We start from the raw sequence: 8,848 nt of genomic DNA on the forward strand, positions 1-8,848 counted from the left end.
TTCTTTTTTTGCAAGGATGTTTGAAATAGTTTGGCAGAAAATAGCCTACTTCATTTGTCAGTAGGGCAATATGGTTTTCGTTTATGTTGCTTAGAAATTTGAGTGATAGGCTTTATTTAATCTGTTATTTAGCCTATATTTCATTATTTTTTTGTGACCTTTTTTCTCTGCTGACAGTACAATGTTAAAATAATATTTATATTGACACGAACACAATTCATTTATAATTGTTATAGGCTACTTAATCTCTCTTTTTCCGTTAGAGACATTTGAATGTGAGATTCTGGAAACGAGATCTAAATTTTGCGGACCCGTCAGGTCGGGAAATAAAGCTTATGAACACAGAGTGTATTTTAAGCGGTTGCTGAATAGAACCTTGTGGGAGCGGGACGAAAAAAAAAAAAAAAAAACAGTCCTGCGCAGACCTCCTTAACCCTCTGGGGTCTGGGGTGTTTTTGGGGTCCTTGAGATGTTCTGACATGCCCTGACATTTGTGATTTTTTTCAGTTGCTTATAAACATGTTAATGGCAAAGGTGTAAATTCACTCTATATAGCACAAACAGGACTACCATAATATGTGAGCCACATGTATGTACATGTTTTCATTTTTGAGAGAATAATGTTTATGCATGGTTATTGAAAAAATACTAAAAATGTTTCTTCAAAATGATGTGAAAATCATCCTGCCTAATCATTCACATAAAACGATACATTGATTTAAGTTTTGTGAAACACTTTTAGTTTTGAAAGCCAATATGGGGCGTAAACGATCCAAAAGCATCATGCATATTTAGTAGTTCACACCTGATGAGACAATGTCCCTGCATACTTAATGAGCCATTCATTCAGGTGTGTCACCTATAGCTAACTTAAATATACAAGCTTCATAAAAATGATCATTCTAGAAGAAAATTTCAGATGGCATTTTCAGATGGCATATATATATACACACACTACCAAATTGGTTCACAGTTGGAAACATCGCATTTTTTTTTTTTCTACAAATTGTGCTTGCAAATTGTATAATATCCAAGGTAAACATGTCTAGTAATTGTGCAGTTAATTCTCATACTGTATTTTCAGTTTTGGAATATTTATCCTCTCCCCACCAATAAAACACAATACAAATTATTTAAAGAAAAAATTTTTTTTACCTTTTAATAGTTTGTTTACATCTACCTTGTAAATATATATTTTTTATTAAAAAGGTTACAATTACAACAACAATTCAAGTGTAATCTTTCTTTGTAAAAACTAAAGTATACAAAACGTATTATTTGATGACTTTATTTTTGACAAAACATACTGTATTTAACATATGAGCAAAATTGGCAAAACAAAAGTTTATTTGATGTGGCAGTCTATTGTACAGTAAAAACTTTATAATCCATTCAAAACTAGTCAACGTCTTTCAAAACTAAAGTAGACATTTTATCATACGTATTTCAAAATAAAGGATTTATTAGTTAGTTGATGACTTTATTTTTGACAAAACACATACAGTATATATTCCTCATCTCAGTATAGCAATAGAGTTTGCTAAAAGCTGTTCATTAAATACAGCAGTATTTGAAAATCGATAATATTTTGTAAAATTACATTTATATTTGCATTTATGTCAAAACCTAGACACTTTTAAACATCAAAATGACATTTATTAATATGTATTCATGTCAGAATGACATATAAACAGATTTTCCTATTCAATTTTGCATGGAAACGCTTCCAAGACTCTTGCGTGTCGCGTGAAATATATATAGAACATATGAGCAGAAATTGCTAAACAAAAGCTTATTTGATGTGGCAGTGTATTCTACAGTAAAAAATGTACCCAAATCTAGTCAACAAAATGTTGTCTTTCATATTTCGCCGGACTGTAACGTTGTTTTTATGAAATATTAGGGTATATAAATGTTAATTTGCAGTTTAATACGTTGCTTATACAAATAGCCTACATTTTATTTCAACATATTTCAGTCGATTTTTACTCATCTCAGTATAGCAATACAGTTTGCTAAAACATCATCATTCATTCACACACGCGATTTAAATTTAAACTGTCTTTTTGCGAACTGTGGTAAACAGCGCACATCTCTGCGGCTGCCGTTCATTCACAGAAACGCGATTCACTTGAGAAGGAAAAAAAAACTTACTACTAAACCTCAGCTCAGTCGGATCCTTGCTCCTCGAAATACCCGCACTTCTGTGGGACATTTTCCATTATTATTATTCCTCACAGCGCTGCGAGACGGTGTAAACAAGTAATGATCTGAATAAACTTGTTTTCTCGAGCTGATATGGGGGCGTTCACAGGTTTGCGTGGATTGCCTCAGACATTTGCGTTTGAATAGCACGCGCTCTCCGTGGGCGGAGTCACATTACATTTGAATGAGCTGTAATGAGCTCGAATGGAATCGCTCTCTTTTAATACAGATTTCACAAGATGAGAATATTTGTTTTTTTATATAAATTACTTCATTTAAAAGAAGAGAATTCAAGCTTCATGCCTGTGTGTCTGTATGCCTGTTTGACTGAGTATTCGCTGAGTTACAGTTCATTTTCGGACTCGTTTCAGAATGGTCTTCACTGACAGAGAGAAGGCAGAACTCGCATCACGTTTATTTTTCTTTATTTGGCAAAAAGCACAACACTTTGTTTTTATTGTGAGTATACACAAAAATAATACACATTTAACAGAATCGATTGATGTATGAAACTTGTTTGTAATATCAAAGTCAACAGAGCAAAATTAATTTCTTTTTAACTGATAAGAAAAAAACTGAGCTGGTATCGCCGGCGATACCGCCGACCCCAGGGGGTTAAACCGTATTTGTGTGTCCTGAATAAATAATAATAAAAAAAAGGAATGAAGTTCAAAAGTCGGACTTTCAAAATGAAAATTTGTCTAATCCAGTAATTCATTTTTTTTCTATTTTTGATCTGAGCACACAATCAGAAAACCCGTCGTTATTCATTTTTTCATTTTTGTTCAGGAAATAAATAATGGAAAAACAAGTTGTTTTTCATTTTATTTTTGGTTTTAATTAGAAAAAAACGATTGAACGAATGATACAGAGTATTTAATTTGTATCCATAGGCCTACTCTGTGTAGCTGGCCCGCCATCTACTGGCTAAAAAAAATATTGGCCCGCGGCCAAAGTTACTTGCCGACCCCTGCTCTAAACCATCGACTGATGCTAGTGCTTATCGCTGATTACGTACCTTTTCCGGTACTGTTCCCACTCCCACAGGAGAGGAAAGTTTGGAAAACTGGATGGAACAAGCCAGGTTGATGACTGTAGAGTGTGAATGTTCTGAAAGAGAAAAAAGAAGAAGAAGAATGGAATGTTTAAAAGGCCAAGCATTGGATATTGTTAAGGCTGTCAGATTTTCAAGCCCTGATGCTAGTGCTTTGCAGTATCTAGATGCTTTGGAGAAGACTTTTGGAACATTTGAATCTGGAGAGGATCTTTACTTTGCTTTCCGTCTTCTTCGACAATCATCAGGAGAGGCGTTGTCCGATTTTCTGAGGCGATTAGAGAAATCTTTAACTAAAGTGGTCCAAAGAGGAGGATTGGCACCACAGTTGATGGACCAAGTGAGGATTGAACAATTGAGCTGTGGAAGCAGACCTTATGCTGCTGCAGTTGAGACTCAGGGAAAGGAGAGAACAACCACCTAATTTCTTAGCATTACTGAATGAAATTAAGGAAGCAGAGGAGAATGAAGCTACCCATCATAAGATCAAAACCTCACTAAAGCCCATTCATCTGAAGACTGATGACAAACTGAGCTCTTCTGTGGTGAAACAACTACATGAAGAAATACAGGAGTTAAGGTCCAGAGTGGAAGGCGATTCTGAGAAGAAACCCATTGCATCATTGAGATTGGAGTCTAGAGACCAACATGTTAAGAAAAGGGTGGACGTTCAGGAAGAGTCTGAGGTGCAACTGTTAAAAAATCAGGTTCAGAAGTTACAAGAGCAACTCTCATTGATGAATGTGAGTTCTACTACGGAGTCACCACAGGACGTGTCTAATCCGAAGCTAGTCCAGTTTCGAAATCAGGGAAGATCCTCAAAGAATCGAGAAGATTTTTTCTGCTACCGCTGCGGAGAGGATGGGCACATTACGACCAAATGTAAAGCTCCAGAAAATACCACACTAGTGATACAGAAACTAGTGCGCTCTCTCCGGCAAGCTAAATCTGAGAGAAGTAGACAGACTGGAAACACTGTTTCTGCCAATAGTTTTAATTGATCAGAGTGAAATGACCAGCAATGAAGCAAACTCTCTCCCCAGAGGACTAGTGGGTCCTGTTTCTAACATTCCTGTGATGGTGTATGGATGCCCATGTACAGCCCTTCTTGATAGTGGATCGCAGGTCACTATTGTCCGCCTCAAGGTTGTGTGTGTTGTGGCTTCACAAATGCTTTGCTGCATACCTCGGTTGTAACGAGTGGTTATTTCAGTCAAAGTTGCTCTTCTATCAGCTTGAATCAGTCGGCCCATTCTCCTCTGACCTCTAGCATCAACAAGGCATTTTCGCCCACAGGACTGCCGCATACTGGATGTTTTTCCCTTTTCACACCATTCTTTGTAAACCCTAGAAATGGTTGTGCGTGAAAATCCCAGTAACTGAGCAGATTGTGAAATACTCAGACCGGCCCGTCTGGCACCAACAACCATGCCACGCTCAAAATTGCTTAAATCACCTTTCTTTCCCATTCTGACATTCAGTTTGGAGTTCAGGAGATTGTCTTGACCAGGACCACACCCCTAAATGCATTGAAGCAACTGCCATGTGATTGGTTGATTAGATAATTGCATTAATGAGAAATTGAACAGGTGTTCCTAATAATCCTTTAGGTGAGTGTATTATTACTTATTATATTTTTTTATATTATTAATAATAATTAAAAAATAATTAAAAAATATATATTATTAGTAGTAGTATTATTATACTTTATTATATTGTTATTGGACACTGGTCAAGTCACTGGAAGGGGTCACAGAGCATTTTCTTGAAAATGAACGTAGAACTTTTATGATGTAGGCCGAAAATGAGCTTCCCCTCTTTGAAAGACCAGCAGCCGCCACTGATGTGCGGGTATTGATAATTCTGATTGGTAGAGGGAGGAGGAGAGAGAGATGGAGGCAGATCAGAAAGTGATGTCGCATTTTTTCCTGGTGATTCTGAGAGAAAATATACCCAAATAACTGCTGACTAAGTGGTCAAAGAGTATATTTAGCATACAGAAAGTGTTAAAGAACGTTTCTGTAATTTGTTTAATTTGTTATACTTTGACTAAGAGTTTAAACAGACTTATGTTACTGCTGCTGTGCGCACTGTAATCTTTTTATTTTACGTTGAGTAAAATCTACTCGCGGGATCTAAGTTTATTAATCGTTCCGAGGAAGACGACTACAGTATGAGGAACCAGATAGCGTTCTAAATCCCCTCGTGGTTTAGAATTCCTCTGGCATCGTGGGATTCATAATCATTCAGCGGACAGCTGGTGAGACTGCAGACGCATACAGATTGTCTAATGTGATCGGTGGACAGCGCGTGTGTCGAAACGGGAAGACACAGGTACATTTGTTTGTTTATTTAGCTCTGTGGAGCGAAGAGGCCATTTGTTGGTTTTCACGGCCACACCGTTCTCAAGCAACGACACAGGCCTGCGACAGGTTGGGGTTATTGAAACTAAGAGTGTGTGTGGGCCCACATTAGGTATTTGTTGTCTAATTTGCTCATTGATTTACAGTGTATTCTGCATTTTAATTTTGAGATTGTATTATAGATCCAAAGGGGATTATATTACTGATTTCTTGCAGATACAACATTGAATATTGATATTTGAGTATTATATTGGAATTTCTGATCTGAGGATCAAAAGGTGTGAAAGAAAATACACAACAGACATTTAAGAATTTCATTTAATTATTTTATTTATTTATTTTATTTATTTTTACAATATTTCATTATTTCATCTGTCTTTGTTAAATAAAATCACTTGTTAATTGACAAGAACTTACCTTTTTGTGATTCCATATAAGAGTGTCGCAGAAAGATAATCACTTAACATCTTCATTTAAGTAGAGCGATCAGGGGGGAAAACAGGAAGGAAGTAAATTAGTTAAGTCGAGAGACACATTATTAGAACCCGGTACTCCGCCCATCAAGGAAGAGGGTAGGGGGCGCTACACATGTAATACTAAACATGTGAATTACATGTAATACTAAACATTTCAATAGTTTGCATCCTTCTGTTATTTTCCTGCTTTGAAACAATCTGTATTGCAAAAATTGCTAAATAAAAATAAAAGCATCTTGACATGTCAACAATATTTAACTGTTATTGTCTGTATCTGCTGGGGCCTGTACCATGAAGCCGGTTTATGTGGCTAGCCAGCTATGTTTCAGCTTAGTTTCCGCCAACCCTGGGTTTTAGGTACTATGAAAGTAGCTCGGCTTTAATCGGTGTTCGTTGCCATGGTATCTTACGCTGCACGGCTAACCTGCTCCGGGGCAGGTTATGTTCTGGATTCAAGATCTCAGACTGAAGTTTGACCAATCAGCTGAGAGCAAAGAAACATATAGGTGACGTAACTTATTCCCCGTGTCCGTTGCAATGACTTCACTTTTTCTTCCAAATCTGGTGGACATCTCAGCGCAAATTGTTTGACGAGCACTTCTTAGAGAACGAGTTTTTAGCCAGACAAAATCCCCTTGCCTTTCTTGATAGTTACTTGTATGAAAGATACAGATTTTCCGCGGAAGGAATGTCTTATCTTTGCGAACTTCTTGAGCCGCACATAAAGAGTTTAACACGTCGAATTCATGCACTTACTGTACCGCAAATATTGCGTTGCGTTTTTTTGCAAGTGGTACATTCTTGCACGGTGGGTGACGCACAGAAGCTATAGGGGAAAACACGGTTAGTCGAACCATTCACAAGGTGGTCCTCGCTCTGCAGGAGTACATGAAAAGTTTCATTAATGTTTTCCCCGAACATTTATCGACCATGTCCATAAAAGAGGGCTTTTATAAAATTGCCAGTAAGATATATTGATAGGGTGACATCACATGAACACTTTTTTTAAAGCAAATTTCACAAGTGTACTATACAATATAATACATGTTAAGAATTATTTTGAATCTTTTTTATTATTCTTCTGTTAATCTTATGATAGGATTCCCTAGAGTCATTGCAACATGTATGCATTCTATTGCTCCAATCTCCACTGCTCTAGGGAACATGAGGCAGATTATGTTAATAGGAAGTCCTATCACAGCCATAATGTTCAGGTAGAGATGATGTGAATATGTGAGATGATTATTTTCTGTGAGATGAATCTTTAAATTAATAGTAACTTTAACAGATATAACAATGATTTACTAAACATTTCATCTGCAGACGACTTGTGGTCATGAACATATTTATGATCAAGTTTGGATGCCAAATGGCCTGGCTCCAGTGCTTGTCTCACAAATTTTCCGTGAGTCTGTGTTGTGTCAGCGCTTTGAGGAAAGCAAGTTAAATTTGGTACAGTACAAAACAGTTAATTTGAAATGAGCTAGAAAAACCTACACAATAACCCCCTATCATGACCCTCAGACAGGGCCACAGCACCGCTTCAGTGTGGCCCTCAGTAAAACCAGAATGAAGATATGACCTTTGGCATCCTAAAGGCACATTTCAACTGTGTTCGGCGATTCAGAGTCACCAGAGCGGGCATCACAGATAGTGGCTGCATGTGCCATTCTGCAAAATATAGCCACCAGTAGAAAGGAACGAGAAACACCATAAAACCAGCTTCTCCCCGATGAAACTGACCCGATCACACTTGACCACCCAGCTGGTGCAGATATATATTACATATATATATTACAATTACAATATTACACTTAATAAAAGCACATTGAAACTGCACATATGTCTCAAACTGTTTTATTGGTTTTGTGGGATGGGAGGGAGAAAGAGAGCAAGAGAAAGTTGCATTAATAAATATTCATACCAAAGTGTTACTTGGTTAAATTAGTTATACTATATATATATATATATATATATATGAAGAGTTCAGATGCAAAAACCTCTAAATGCCATCTGAAATTTTCTTCTTGAATGATCATTTTTATCAAGCTCGTATATATAAGTTCAATAATTTCACTTAAATGGCAATTAATAGGTCATTTTCATTGCCATTTAAGTGAAATTACTGAACTTAAATATACAAGCTTCATAAAAATTATCATTCTAGGAGGATATTTCAGATGGCATTTAGAGGTTTTTGCATCTGAACTCTTCATATATATATATATATATATATATATATATATACATATATATATATATATATATATATATACATATATATACATATATATATACATATATATACATATATATATATATATATATACATATATATATATATATATATACATATATATATATATATATACATATATATATATATATATATATATACATATATATATATATATATATACATATATATATATATATATATATATATACATATATATATATATATATATATACATATATATATATATATATATATACATATACATATATACATATATATATATATACATATATACATATATATATATATACATATATACATATATATATATATACATATATACATATATATATATACATATATATACATATATATATACATATATATACATATATATATACATATATATATATATATATATACATATATATATATATATATACATATATATATATATATACATATATATACATACATATATATATATATATATACATACTGAGATCAGTTT

The sequence above is a fragment of the Squalius cephalus genome, assembly GCF_949319135.1.
Source record: "Squalius cephalus genome assembly, chromosome: 23".
Taxonomy (NCBI): domain Eukaryota; kingdom Metazoa; phylum Chordata; class Actinopteri; order Cypriniformes; family Leuciscidae; genus Squalius; species Squalius cephalus.